Raw genomic sequence first — 15,243 nt, forward strand, 5'->3', positions numbered from 1 at the left:
GCTGAGCTTAGGACGGACTGCAAGCAGTGTGTGTGTGGGGAAATGTGCTTTCGCTTCACCTGTTTGCATGGACGTGGAGGAGGGCGGCAATAAAAAAATAAATAAACTCTGCCAGGCTCGCGCTGCCGCCGGTGCCGCTGCGGACGGCGCCCCTGGGACAGCCCCACGGAGGACGACGCCACGGGAGTTGACTTCGCCGCCACTCGCCGGGTCGCATCCCTCTTCGCCCGGCTCCGTGCGTGGAAACGGGCAAAACCACGTTCCCTCCCGTCTAAAAGTGAGTATCAGCGAGGCGCCCTCCTTTCCTGCACTGGGGACGGGGGGGCAGCGAAGCGCTGGCACCAAGCGGCGGCTCTCCCCGTAGGACTCGCCGCCTTTATTCGGATGGACCCCTGGCCGGCGTGGCAAGGGAACCGGCTGTCACCTCCCCGGCAATATCCCCAGAGCTCCTGGAGYGGCTGCCTTCTCCCGTGGAGGCAGGGATGGGTCGGGAGGCACCAGCCAGGCCCCGCGGGCGAGCACGCTGCGGGAAGCGGGCTCGCGGTCCCAYGCGTCCTGTGGAGCCCCAGGAATGTGTTAGCCTCGTGGGTTTGTTTATTACTGGCGGAGAGGTTAAACTTGAGCCTTTGGAGCACGCTCCAGACTCCTCCTGTAGGAACTGAGAAATTTGAAAATCAAAGAAAAAATGAAAATAATCTTTTTGTTTTCTTTGAGGCTAGTCTGATTTTTGTGGTTTCATGTAAGTAGCGGTATGAAAAAAGAAAGACGAAAGAATTGCAAGCTGAAGGCTTAGCGCTCAGAGCAGGAAATTTCTCACGTGAAGGTTCTCTGCTGTGCACAGAAAATCTACATATTGCAGTGCCCTGGATCGCAGATAATAGAGATAGCAGAGGAGTGCTAGGTCATCCTGTCCATCTCCTGGCTAGTGGAAAAAATGGTTACACCCTCCGCTGTCCGCAAAGGCTTTCTCCCTGAGATTCAGCAGCAAGCAAGGAAACCAAGGGCTAGACTCAGACGAAAAAGAGAGAAGGTGCGGATTTTTAACAGTGAGAGTTGCTGACCTTTGCAGCACAAGTTATCCGTGGATCCAGMTGCTTTTCCATCATTGCCAGCTGTCACCGGATGGCTTTTCTAAAGAGACCTGCTCTCGAAGGGTGGGAGTTACGGGGCTTGAGGCGGGAGCAAGTCCATAGCTGTGTTATGCAGAGGCAGGCTAGATGGCTGTAGTGGTCACTTCTGGCTTTAAGGTCTGTTATATTTTTCACCTTTACAGCTCAATTCTTTTTCTTTGATAATTATTRTTATTTTTTTAATTGAGAACAGAACTTCTGCTGAAGTTTCTGGCAGCGTGATTTCATGTGATTGCTTATTCTAAAGTGAATGTAATCCTGAAGGAGAATAGTGTAGTTAATACAGCCTGCCACAGTGCATCCTCTAACTTACGATATAGTCTTTTACTACTTGTAAGTGACAGTCTGCCTGCTTTATGTCCTCCCATTTTATGTTTATGAGAAGGTGTCTGTCACAGCAGATTGCCACCAGGAGTGAGCCCATTTCTTTTTCTCATCTTCTTTCACCATCTCAGGGGTCCTGTTTGGTGCCTGCTGAAGCACTGCCCGCCTCCTCCCCGTGCCTCCGGCAGGGAACGGTGTGCGAGGCTGGTTTGACTTCTGGGGAGAGGCAGCACTTCGATGTCACTGCGGGTTGGATCCCACTCCATGTGCTGGAGTGGCAGAGGGGCTGAAGCTGGGGGTTGGACTTGGGATGGGGGTCCCAGACGGAGGAAATGTGCTTCTCATGTTTGAGAAAGCCAGTCTGCATCTGCAGYGAACTTGTCCCAGTGGGGTGAGGAGGGGCTTTTCTGCAGTGCAGGGAGGCGGGGGGCTGGACGGGGAAGGGAAAGGGCTGCTCAGCTCTGCTGCAGCCCCCTCTTCCCTTCAAACACAGAGGCTGAGCAGATCGCACCGATCTCTTCTGGGCAGAGGTGAGTAGTCCTGGGCACTGGTACCTCCGTGCAGAAAGCTCTGCAAACTGCGGTCTCCCTGAAATCATTATGGAGCCAGTGAATCCTGCCTGCCTTTGGCAAAGGCTTATCTCTAGACCTCCGTGTGCGATAAGGGATGGGGAGGAGGAATGAGTCCTTTGCATTGAGAGTCTGCTGTAAGCTAACCTGGGACTGCAAGGGGTGAGCATATAGGAACATCGTGGGTCTGAGCACTTGTGCAGTGAGCCTAGTAGCTCTGACAGGGGCCATTGGTGGATGCAGAGGGAAGAGTTTAGGAATGGGATGAACTTGTAGGGCTTTTTCCTAAAATACTCCTCTAGGCTGCAGCAATTTATGTCTCAAGGCTTCCCTACATTTGACAATTCTCGATGGATATTTCTTCGATTGATTCGTCCACTTGCCCTCTGAGCCCGTGCAAACTCGTGAGGGGAGGCAGTTGTGGTGTCTGAAAGTACAGCGTCCAGCATAACATTTACTAGTCTGCATCTCCTCTCCGTATGTGTCCAGCATGGCCAAGACCCCTGCTGTGTGTGTCTTGTGCACCTTTCAGGGTGGCACCTACGGTGAGTCATTGTCCCTATCGGTGCTGSTGAGCTTCACCCCACATCGTGAGGTCGTTTATGTTCGCTCAGCACCAAGCGCCTAGGAGCCCTCCCAGGTGAGCCCGGGTCCTGCTTCCCCTGCTGCAGCACGGAGCCTGCGCAGTGCAGTACATCTCAGCCACGTGTGCCCGCCAGTCGGGCTGGGAATGGGGTGGAGGAGGGAGCCCCAGGTGCTTCTGCTCACTCGCCTTCCCATCCTGGGCACGCACGAGCGCAGGCTCCCGTCGTGTGCCTGCTGTTTCTGGGAGCTGCCTCGGGGGAGCTCACACCTCATCCCCAGCGGAGGCTGCATGCGGGGAGCAGGCAGTGGGGTTTGGCAGGCTGGGTTTGTGCCACGGACCCCTCCGCCAGCGGGGGGGGGACGGGACGGGACGGGACGGACGGACTTGCCCTCCTAGCAGGCTGCCTGGGACACGGGGCCTTGCGGGATGCCGCGTGCCCTTGCAGCCCGGTGGCTTCTCCCTGCGGTGCTCACCGTGGGCGGCTGTTTGGGCTGGCTGAGGCATGGCAGGAGCGTGGCTGTGAACGTCGTGGCAGCCCTGGGGTATGCTCAGCCCTGCTGAGGGGGAGCCGGGGGCCAGCRGCCCAGGCGGTGAGGGCGGCTTGCCACGTCCCACGCTGCTTGGAGAGGRCCCGACACCTCCGCGGCGTCCTGGCTGACCCCAGGTTGCACGGGTGGTGCGGCAAGACAGGAGGGGGAGCTCGCACTGCACCARCTCAGTGGGACAGGGGACAGCCTGGCCCGGGCAGGGACCAGGAGCACCCTGCTGCCAGGAGCAAGGGGAATCTCCTTYCACTGAGTTCCCCTCCACGCCAGACCTAATCACAGGTCTTGAGAAGCAGRCTGTTTGTGTTACATTTGCTCCAAATACTACTGGCCGTATTGTGCTATTGATTGTTAAGCTGAACTTCCTCCTGAAATCATTAAAGCTTAAAAAATTGATGGCACAATAGAGCCCATTATTAGCTACATAATTTTTCTCTCTTTCTTTCTTTCTTCTTCTTCTTCTTTTTTTTTTTTTTTTTTTTTTTTTTTTTTTCTTAATCAACACTAAAGGCCAGAGTCTGTGCTCAGATTTGTGTTCTGTGTCTCTGCGAGGTCTAGGCAACGTTCCCTTCTCCACTGAATGGCCCCTGCTACCTGTCAGCATGGCTGTGCTGGGCTATTCGTTAAGAGAAATGGTGAAGAAGGAATCGATGTGTGCAGGCTTTTCTTTTCTTTTAATCTGAGCCTCCTCTCTTGCAGCCTCAGGATAGGTCTATTTGTTTATGCTTTCATAAATAAAAATATTTGAATGGTGACAGTAGTATTTTATTCCCTGTTGTACCTGTCCCTGAGTCTAACAGCAGCTAAGTTCTTGGTAGGTATTAGCTTACCATTTTAGTAACAGTCGAGTTTTCCTCAAGGAAATCCCCCAGGGCTGGCCATTACTGTGTCATTGTATAACAAGTAAAAAGATGGATTACCTGGATAGATCTCCTCCAGTGTGACTGCTCCAAATGACAGACTTCGACTATTTATACCTGCTCCTGTTACAGTCATCAGCATTTATATAGTGTTGGTGGGTTTACAGCTTGTAGGAAATATTTGCAGCATCTCCAAGTATAAAGTTGTCATTAAAGGTGCTGATTTCCAGGTGGGAGCATCTGCAGTATCCTCAGTGTTGGCTCTGGTGCTGTGATGGCTTGAAGTGAAGTTTGCTGTTTCACTCAAAGCCCCAGCTCCTGGAAGTACGTGAATCCCTGAGAACTGCAGCCTTCCTTTCAAATATGAAGCTTTTACCTTTTTTGGTTACTCAGGAAAACTTTAAGGTGTGCTTGAATACATCTGGAAAGATGAGAGATAAGGAGCCTAGAAAAATACATATGTGCCTGTGTGTGTGCATATGTGTACGAGCATAAATTAAATCATATTATTTTGAAGGGGCTTGCCATAGTGCGTATCCCCGAGTTACACCGTGCTGGAGCAGGGATCGAAAGCAGAGCTGACACTGCCTTGCTGYGTGGCCTTGGGCCAGTCATTTTTCTTCTCCGCTGCAGCGTCTGAGTAGCCTGTCCAAGCAYGTCCCCAGGTTGCTTCTAGCCTCGTGTGAATGCTGCACAGTCTTGTCCTCCTCCTGTCCAAATTCTCTGCGTGGCTCTTGCACCCTGTTATTTTCAGGGACTTTAGTGCTGCATCAGCCATTGCAAAGCCTCTCACCGAAATGCTTCCTTGCTCGAATTAGGAGCAGTAGACACCTCTTCCCACCACCCCCTTGCCCTTCCCCAAGGCTCCCCCAGCCAGTTTTTCAGCACGCCTGGGGAAGTATATTGCAAGCAGTATTTGCCATTCCTGCTGGCACAGACCTGGTCTCAGACCTCACCGGCAGCAGTGCTGCAGCTGCTGAAATTGCTCTTCCTCCCAGTGCCGTTCCAGGGGTGAAGAGTGCTGCTAGGGAAAATGAGCTTTTCGCTCAGGCGGCCCTTGGAACGGGGCCAGCGGGGAGGCTGAGCTCAGTGCTAGGGCCTGATCCTTCCCCAGAGGTTTCTTATCCTGTCCTTGGCTTTCTCCGACGGTAGCAGCGCGGGGAGCGCTCGCTGTTTCCCAGGGTTATGGCTGCAGCGTGCAGCCCGTACAGAGCTACCGCTGCCGCCTCATTAGTACCTGGCTACAAAGGCAGGTTCCTCCGAGCCGCTGAGCGCGGCACGGGCTGGAGGGAGGTGGGGAGAGGGCTCRCGGTGGCTTTATGCCACCTTTGTGACCTGCTGATGGTGGGCTAATTTGCCTCTTGGTGCATTTAGATCAAAAGTGGTAGATGGAAAAAGCAGATCTAATAATGCAAACCTTCCTCTTGGGGTCAGCTTCTCTCCAAAGCACGACCTGCCACTGTTTTCTGCACGGCTGTTTGGAGGGATATTTTTCAGGAAGCTCAGATTTACAGGATTGAACACAGTGAAAAATCCCTTCCAGAATGGAGACATGCATACAGTCTATGTAAGCTTGGCAGACTTTTAGTGCTGGGAGCCCTGTATGCCTCCAGTTTGTCATTATTATAAAATATTACACGCTGCTGCTTAAAATTGTGGAGTCATAAAGCAAGAATAGCTCAGAGGGCTTGTATAAGCTGTTTTGTCCGGAAACCTAATGGAAAGTAGGATGACAGCATGATCAGAGATTGTCCCATATCTCTGCAGAAGATAACTCTCCTAATAAGGTTACTGTGCTTTTAAAAACAAGAAGGAAATAAAGTGCACATGCTGGAGGTGTGGTTTTTACTCTTCCATTTGTGATRCTGGTGTTTCCACCACTGCATGCTCTGATTCTGCAAAGAGGTGAGCATCTTTATTCCTTCTCAGCTGAAACAGCTGGAGGTGTGTTTATGTTGCTAGGATCAGGCCCCATCAGTACTGCAGGAGAACGAGGTTTTAATAGGAGGGTTTTTAATTTGTTTGCGTGAGGCAAGGGGAGTTAGGCCATTTTTTGATGTTTCTCTCTGCTGCTCTTGAATTGTGGTCCGTTGATGTATAGGTATATTATCAGTGAGAGATTTGTTAGCATTTAAGGAATTCAAAAGGAGAAATCTCGTTGTTTATGAAAACAAATTGGGGGCTCAGTTGGGTCCTTAGTGTGAGGAWCAGGAAAAATGTCCTTGGTGGTGCCTTGCTTCCTGCCCGCGCTTCCATCCCTTGCTGGAAACAAAGCTTGTTTTACTGGTTAGAATAGATCAGCCTTGAGACTGTTGCTTCCTTTTGTTAAAAAAGAAACAACCAACAAAGAAAGCTTTGAAATCAAAGTGAAATTACGGGGTTTTGTGAGGGGAAAAATCATGGGAAATCATTTTCACCTTTAGTAAAACCCAAGTCTGTAAGCGTGGTGACAGATTGATGTACAAAACTGGAGGAGTGGAGGGTTGGAAGAGTTTTCTTTACCATCTGGAGGGAAACACTCCCAATACCTTTGGGAGCCTGGGAGATCTGCAGGTATTCACACCTTTGAAATCTGGCTGCTAATGTTAAGTGTTTAAACACAGCTTGAGGAGGGTGATTTGATACTGGTGAGGGGCTGTATTTGTAAGTAGGCCTGAGCTGTCCTTGTGTGCCCGCCGAGGTGGCTGGACTGGTGTGCTCAGGTAGCCTGCTGCTAGTGCCTGGTGGATAAATCCCAGGTGAACGTTTTCTGCCTCTCACCAGGGCTTAATCCCTTGGAGGCAGCACGTGATGACCTCATCTGCCTGGCTTCTGCTCCAGCACTGGCTTGTGTCCTGGGGGTTTGGACACAACCAGGACGATCTGGTACCTGCCTGCAAAATATCTCTGGTGGGCTTTGAGAGCACATCTCTTTTTGCTGCCGGATCCATGTCATATTGGCACTGCTGCCGTCATCCTTCAGCTTCCAGCTAGAATTGATTCAGCAGAGCGGCTGTTTCCTGGGCACAGGGATGCTTTGCAGGAGCAGAGCCTGGYGGTGCTTTGCTTTGTGTTTGTGTGGTGCTTTTAGGAGGCAGGGGAGGCCTGAGCCATGCTAGATCTTCCAAAACACTACTGCAGTGGGAATAAATAATAATAGCAAGGAGAACAGAGGCTGAGAATTAATACCTCCTTACAGTAAAACAAGCAGAGACCTACTAATTAGTATAATTCAAATTCATTTTGTGAGCCTGAGCTAATGAGTATTCATAAAATATTTGAGGTCCTGGGGTRTAAGATGCTCTGTGGCTGTAAAGTGTTACTGGTCCTCAAGGCACAGKCAGGAAGGAAGCAGAATTCCTTACGGACCTGATCTGGCCTCCACCGGCATCAGTGGAAGGATTTTCCTCAGCTTGCATAGGTGCTGAGATCCCGGCCAGCCCTTAAAGCCWTATCTTTTGTATGGAAAATAATGGGCTACGTTAATTTTCATGCTGTGTAAAGAGATGGCAAACCCTGCCATGAAAAGACCTGGAAAGCTGCAGAATACTGGAACGCTGTCGTGCGTAGGGTAAAATCGATAAAACAGCCAGGCTGCTTTTGACGGCTTTGTCAGGAACCAGACTGCAAAAACTTTCCTAGCAAGTTCCTAATGTGTGTGCCGCACCCACGGGAAACGGCAGGGAGCTGTGTGGTTTGGGGACAACAGGATCTCCATCCCGGATTTTGGTCTAGCAGGCTGCCCATCGGAGCAGCTCGGCATGCTCTGCCTTATTTGCTGTGTTACCAGGTTATTTGGCTGCRTGTGAACTTTGCGACAGTCGATGAGGTTTTTTGAAGTTCCAGATCCTGGAGTCAGGAATAAGTGAGAAACTCAATTTCCTCCCAATAAGTTGCAAAGTTTGTTCTTGTAGAAAAGCTTGGAAATGTGACCTAGTATCTCCCACAGGTTAAAAAGCAAAGTGTGAAGAAAGAGAACCTAAAATGTACTGACTGCTCGGAGTTGGCAATGCTGCCGTAGCAAAACCTTGTAGCACTTCTCTCGAGGCGGTGTTGTGGAATCTGTGCTGCAGGGGAGAAAACTGAATTACAGCGATATTTAAAGGGCTTGCTGCTTTGAGCTTTTTAACACCAGGGCTTTACAATTTCCAAAACCAGGTACCTGCGTATTTAGGCATCTAAATATATGTGGCTTGATCTTTCGGAAAGGCTGAACACTGAGGTGTCCAAACTGCCGTCAGTCGGAAGTGCTCCGAACTCAGTACTTAAGAAAATCGCGCTCCTTATACTTAGGTACTTAAATATAGTTTGTGAAGCCCTGCTCTTGGCACCCGTTCTTTAAACCCTTCAGCTCCCTGGCTTGCCCGAAGCAACTCCGGGAGGCCCGGGAGAGCTAGGAATAGCATTCCCGTCCATGCATCGCTGTCCCAGCCGGCGATTTAACCACAGCAACACGCTTTCCTCGGCAGCAAGAACTTTCTGTTCTCTTCTCACAGAAGTGTGAATGAGGGACGTATGACACTCCAGAAGCTTGTACAATTTTTTGGCGAGTTTCCCCAAAGTCATTATTTTGGGTACATGGTTTGTTTGTTTATGCTTTTTGTTTTTACTCAAACACCATACATTTTTTATTGTGTCTRGAAAGCTCTGGGGCTTCCTTTCCCCTCCCTTCTCCCAGATGGTTGGCTATAAAAAAAGGAAGGCTCCGCACAGGAAATATTAGAATAAAAAAGGAAATATTTCAGTTTGGTAATGAATGAAGTTTAGCCTTTCCAGGGAGGGTGTGGGAGAGAGAGGGGGAGGGAAAAAGTGGCAGGTGTGTTCAGAGGGCAGGGTGTGCCCTGCCATGTATTTTAAGCTCTGCTGGTTCTGTGCCACTCATTTTACAGCTCTCTAGTGAGAAAGGATCCGGGTCTTAGTTTGCTTTTAATCTCATTGTGACCAGCTTTAAGAAACAACCCTCCCCATTCCTATAAATCTGTTTCAGCTCATCTATTTAATTAGATCTTTGCTCTCTGTTACCATAATTGGAAGGAGATACACAGGCTTATTTACCTAAGCTGGTTGGTCTGAAAGAAAATGAGTTTGCAGTTTTTTGGAGGAGGAAGTAGCACGCGGGTGGGGAGGCATGGCGCTTGCCAGGCTGCTGGTTTCCTCTTGAGTGGATCCCCAGGAGCAAAGGGAGTCACTGCAGAAGAGCAAGACTTCAAAGAGCGAGATAAAACTACCTGTTCCCCATGACGGCGAGGAGAGCTTGGAGCCAGCGCTCTGCCTCCGTGGCCGTGGAATTCCCAAGGAGCAGCACTGCACACTGTAATGTTTCATCGTCGCTCTTGAAAGACGCCCGCRGCAGGGCCGTGCGGCCCGTCTCAGCGCGAGCTGCGGGCTGAGGCCTCGGGGAAGCTCTRGCTTGCTCTCGCCCGTAGCCACAGTCATCCCCATGTGTGTGACGGATGCGCTGGCCTTTAGGGACAAACACTGGGCACGAGGAGGGCACGGCGTGCCGGGGCCTGGGTGGGTTTAGCGCACGTCCTCGTGGTGGGCCGCGTGAGCCCGCTTGCAGGTGCAACGCTGGCTTCGTCGTGGTTAAGCACGGCACAGCTCAGCACCTTGCCAAGCCAGACCTGGGCGTACTTCTGACTGGCTCTCAGCAGGGCTGCTCAGCAGCAGCCGGGCTTGCATGCCACCTCAGGACACTAAAATATAGTAGAAAAAAGAAAAAGCACTATGGGCTGGTAAAATCTGATCTATTGGTCCATACAGACTAGAACTGGAGCACATGTTGCATTTGCTAATTTTTTGTAGGGCGGGGAAGCAGTTCGCTAGGTTGGGTAGGGAGCTGCTCTGCGCTGTGCCCAGCTGCAACATCTCTTATCTGGGACTGGCTTTGCCAGCTGTCTCACAGGGGTGTGAGCTGACTCCGTTTTATTGCCTGTGTCATGCTGCAGGTGTTTTGGTGGGATAAGCATCTCAAGATGAAAAGTCTGTCTGATTCTTCTTGTTCTGCCTGAGAGAGAGCCTCTGTGAGAATTGTGTATAGCGTGAGCATCTTCTGATTGAGTGCCTAGGCGGGTGCTCTCGGGGTTGGGGTRGTTTCTCTGTTCATTTTGCTGTGATTTTCCTAGAGTTTTGGGGAGAWCATCTAGTTTTACTGAACCTCCATTCTCCACCTGTGAAATGCAAATAGAAATACTTCCTTTTCTCCTAGAAGCAGAAGGGTATGGTCTGGAGAGCCGAYGCAGTCTCCTACTGCTGCTGTCAGACTGCATATTGATAGCATGGTCTCAGTCATAGTTGGCACCTGAATGAATAGCTGCAATATGAATAAATAAGAAAAAAAATAGTATTTGCCAGTGCAATGGGTTGAAGAGCTTACGTTTATGCAGGGCCATTCGTCAGAAACGATACCCAAATGTTCTATAAACTTTCACGTGCACATAAAATGCTGCTCCCAGCGCTGAAATGTATCTCTCTTCGGGCTTAAAGGCAGCAGCAACTGTTTAATAACAAAACTACACAACAGTGCAGGACCTGGAATAAGAAATAACTGCTTCAATTTGAAAGCATAGGGAAAATTTGGTTCAATGAATTATTGYGCTGGAAACTGGCCAGGACACCATTGTGAAAATTCACCTCCTCTGAACATGGCATGGGGATTTTACTGTCTTCCACTGGGCAAAGCAAAGCAGCTTTTCRGCTTGTCCGAAGGCTGTTACCTCTGCCAACCAGGCACCCCCAAGAGGGACACTGGACGTTTTGGGTGGTGGAGTGAAAGGGGCTCTGGAAAGGCTTATGTAACCTTGCTGGGTACCGATTTGCAGAGAAAAGTGGTGTCTCCCAAACTGCTGTTTCTACTTCTTGGAGATTAGGGGTCTAGTGGGGACTAGATTTACTTACATTTAGTCTGCAAGATCTACCTTAGTCCTGTAGGTCTCTTAGCCTCTGTTCCTGATGAAAGGAGCATTTCCAGTGCTATTTAAATTTCCCATTGCATCAGGTTTAAGAATATGCAGTGGGGGAGGAATGAGGGAAGGAGGAGAAGAGTTTATTTAATGTTCCGTTTTTTTAGTTCAAGCCAAAATTATTTTTTTATTTACTTATTTATTTATTGGCTTTGGCCTTCTCCCTTTTCTAGGCTTTGCCTAGAGTAAGACACTGACATTTGCATAGTTGATCAAATCTGAGGAAGTATCCAAATCAGCTTTAACAAATCTATGGACCTCAAGCTGATCGGCAGACAAAGACAAGCGCTTTTGTAGAACTTGGAGTTCCTTGGCACAGGGATGCAGCCAAGAGGCCATTTTCAACTATTAAGTACAAATCCCTTTGCGAGAGGACTAGCTGTGTGCTTTTACTTTGTCCCATATCCCTTTCACAGAGCCCTACAACTGCATATGCACCATCTTGCTTGAATTTTATTTCATGGTATGGGTAGATCCCCACTGCTTTTAGATAACTGCATGGCTGTACTCGGACAACGCCTAGTGGGTGGTGGTGTAAAACCCTGGCAGCGTGTTCCCGTCCCAAAATGGTTGCAGTGATGCTGGGTGGTTGCTTGGTCCATGAACGATGCACAGCATGCTTTGGGGTCCTACTGGAAAGGAAACCACGATGTGGGTCCAAGATGTTACTGGCCTGTTTTAAGCTAGCAAAAGGCATSTTAGGCAACCTGAGCAAATGTTAGGCATGTGGATGTTTGGGATTTTTTTTTTCTTCTGTTTTTGCACTGCCTTGCTCTGTGATGAACACAAGATTAAGATGAAAAAGTCTAATATAAAAAGAGGTAGGCAGGAACACAGTGACCTCAGATGGATCATGAATGAGCTTGAGGTTAAAGTCCAGAAGTATGCRATTCACAAAAGTCTGCAACTGTTTGCAGTTTAAGGATTAAGTTTCCTCTCTTGGCTTCCAGAAGTCAATCACTGTGACACTGAGAAGGATGTGAGAGAAAACATTCTGGGTATTCATTGTCGCTTTTAAGCATTCTGATTGTCAATTAAATAGAGGAGAAGAGAAACATGACTGATGATAGTCACTTAAGTTGCTCAGCAGGGATTTGTAGCCAGCATTATTATTGCATTGCCGTCTGCCAGCAGTGCTACACTTGTCAGCTTTCCTTTATAAATCGCCGTTTTCAGATGTTTGCAGCTGGATGGCAGAATTTCTTTTAGAGATGGAATTTGGTACGGGAGGCCGCAGTCTTCTCTTGGATTTTTTTTGTTTCAAAATGCCACTCCAAAGAAGCAATTGCTTTTGCAAAGTTTCAGGGGCAAAAATACTGGAGAGCTAAACCCTGCTCATCTTTCCTGTGAGAGTGAGCCGTGCACCTCTGTGAGGGCAGCACAAGGAGAGCTTTGCAGGGACAGACGCACTGTGCCAGGGCCCGGATTTGTGACACCTGGATGTGGAAACCAGGCAAAGAGCGTGGCTGCTGCGGACATCGACCTTGTTAACAGAGCCAGGAGGAATTCCAGAGGGCGATTTGCCCGGAGGGCTGGGGCCCCGGRTATGTCAGGTATGAATCTCTGTTAACCTGCCTCCGCTGACTGCCYGGGGAGCCTTGGGCGACAGCTCCTCGCTCAGGCTCTTTCGAGGTGCTCTGGGCTTGCTGGCTCTGTGCCAGGCTCCGGCGTGGTTGCAGGCGTTCCTCCAAAGCAGAGCTTTCTCCCAGACCGCTCGTCCCTCCCACCCCGATGCGCTGGTGACAAGAGGTGGTGGCAGCCAGGGCACCCGTCAGCTGGAGAGAGTGTGCCGACAGTTGAGGTTTTTGCCACTCGAGATAAGCAGGGCAGAGATCACGACTCCTCTTGCAAGCTAAAGACAGTAGGTGTTAGAGTAGACCTGGCCTTGCTGATAACGTGCTGGTTGGCTAGTGTCCTAGATTTCTTTTGCTTAAATTCATTTTTGATACTTTTAATGACACCCCCCCCCGCCCCCCGCAAGAAGACAGATACTTCTCGGTCAGTCTGTTAAAAAGTATACAGATCAGATGTGAAATTGAAAGCAGGAAAAAAMCAACAGTGGTTAACTAACTCTCACCATTTCAAATTCTAGGACTACAAATGAATTCTGTGGTATTGTACATTGATATTATGATGCAGGTATTAAGAGAGTTCAAGTTGTAAGTTTAAAGTGACCAATAATAATGGCAGGATTCCCCAAATAACATGAATTTGTAAACTAGTTTAGTGTCAGTTTACGAATAATGCATTTTATGATGCAGCTTTGGAATACCAAAAGCAAATGTTAATCTCGTTTTTTGTGATGTTAACTGTGCAACTTGAGTATTTTATTTAAGCAGTTTTGTGTGTATGTGTATGGACGTATTCCTGCAGTACYATGTGTATACTTATTTTGTGTCTTTCTGCATGTAAATAATGCAAAATGTCTGTATCTATGCCTATACTTCTGTGTTTATCATTGTATTCACTCAATTTTTGCAKACAGTAGGCTTTCAAAAATGGAAAAAAATCTGTGTTTACTCAAGTTAGCCTTTACACGCTCTGTTAGAAATTACATTCTCTCTGTAGTTTTATTTCATTCCACCCTTCAGTTAGTTTCTTCTGTTCTTTGTCTTTTATTATGGATTAAGCTTGCAACACTTAGAGAGTGCACGTGAGTGATTTTATTCGCCTGGCTAGTCCATTGATTTCAGGACGGGAGCTTCTTCAGAGCTGGGTATGTGGGGTTTTCAGAGCCCGTGCTCTTTAGCGGGCCTTGACTTGTAAAGAAAAGCCTTGCTGTCCTTGTAAAATACCTGTTTGTTTACCTGACAGTCCTTGGGCATACAGCCCTGGCTGGAAGGAGGGGGTAGAAAAGCTATAGCTGCAGGTCTCTGCCATGTATTTTAAATGTGTATTCAACCTGGGAGCAGCAGAGGCTGGGAGAGTGGGATGTTCAGCTTTTTCTAACCTSGAGAAGAGCTCAACTCTGAAACCTGAAAGGAGAGTTCTGGCCACCCTTGTTCTCCGACTGGAGTTTCCTCCAAACCTGCTGCAGTTCTTCTGCATGCAGAACTTGCAGGGGGTGAAGTAGGAGTTTAAGCAAGGAATGCAAAATACACTGCTGTATTTTCTTTCCTTTTTTCTTTTCTTTTCTTTTCTTTTCTTTTCTTTTCTTTTCTTTTCTTTTCTTTTCTTTTCTTTTCTTTTCTTTTCATTTCATTTCATTTCATTTCATTTCATTTCATTTTTTTGGCTCCTTTATTAGGAACTACATGATTGCAAGTGCCCGGTTCTGCAGCCCGCGCTGTGCGGGCAGAGCCCTGTGTCCCAGAGAGCGCTCCACTGACCTCCGTGTTATTTCCTCATGCTGTGACCCAGCACTTGTTAGAGGACTGGGCATAAAGTCAGGTCCTCAAAAGTAGAGGACCTGATGGTGTAAATAGATGCAGCTTCTCAGACTGCAGTAATGCTTCAATATTTGCTGGAGTTGTGGATCTAGCTTTATAGGTAATCGTCTTTGCACCAGTAGTTAACTGCAGACACAGGAGCATATCGGATCAAAGATCTGCTTGCACTCTCTTTGCAAAGCTGAGGATCTTATAACGATGCTTATCTAATCCTGCCCACTCCCACTGGATGTTGGCTGCGGAGCTAGGGAAAACCTTGTGCAATATTTGTACTCGTGTCCCTGCTCCTGTGTCCAAGCTGAGCTGCGGGATTGCTTGGCTTTAGCRGGGGAAGAAAGGAAGAGGGCACTTTTGATTTTCAAACGGTAGGAAGAGGCTCCGTGGAGGGTGGCACTGCGACAACTCTTAATCCTTCCTTCCTTGCCGAGCCCCGCTCGTTGGGCAGCGGCAGCCGAGCGGAGCCGAACCGTAGGCTGTCCCGACGCTTCCCTTGGATTTCACCAGGCAGCCGGGAAGCAGGGGTCGCRTCTTGGAGTCGTAGCCCAAAGGCAGAAGGAGTCATTAAAAAAAAAAAGCCCAGGGAAAAAAAAAAAAAAAGGCAGAGGAGGAAATTAAAGTAACCTTCCAGTCTTGAGCTAGTTTCCTCTGTTGCATTTTTTGGCAAGACTTGGTGCAGCGTTGGAGGGGAAATCACTGTAACTTTCCATTGTGGCTGCCCGTGGTGCTGCCCAGGGGTGCYGGATAAAAGGGACGAGGTGCGGGAGATAACGCTCCCGTTAACCCTGTGCCGCCCGCCGCAGCGGGCTCCTCGCGCCTACTCGGCCCCGGTAGCTTTCAGCGGGCGCCTCCGTGAGCTCCTCCGAGCCGCGGGGAGCGGCGCGCTCGCCATCGCGGCTCGG

General features: G+C 49.1%; 1 protein-coding gene across 3 annotated transcripts in view; it reads left to right on the forward strand.

Moving 5' to 3' along the window:
• The first annotated feature begins 118 nt into the window (after positions 1 to 118).
• The window catches only part of ZBTB7C (zinc finger and BTB domain containing 7C), a 186,778-nt gene continuing 171,653 nt past the window's right edge, over positions 119 to 15,243 (forward strand). The window contains exons 1-2 of one of the 3 annotated variants that reach the window (XR_014897909.1): positions 119 to 277; positions 365 to 1,511. The gene's annotated coding sequence lies outside the window, so the exon portion shown is untranslated. Of the gene's footprint in view, positions 278 to 364; positions 1,512 to 1,947; positions 1,985 to 15,243 lie in introns of those variants that run through there. The other 2 variants (XM_085322170.1, XM_085322169.1) reach the window with 2 other exon arrangements.

This window comes from Rhea americana, unplaced genomic scaffold (genome assembly GCF_003343005.1).
Source record: "Rhea americana isolate MKP2758 unplaced genomic scaffold, rheAme1 scaffold_75, whole genome shotgun sequence".
In the NCBI taxonomy this organism is placed as follows: Eukaryota; Metazoa; Chordata; class Aves; order Rheiformes; family Rheidae; genus Rhea; species Rhea americana.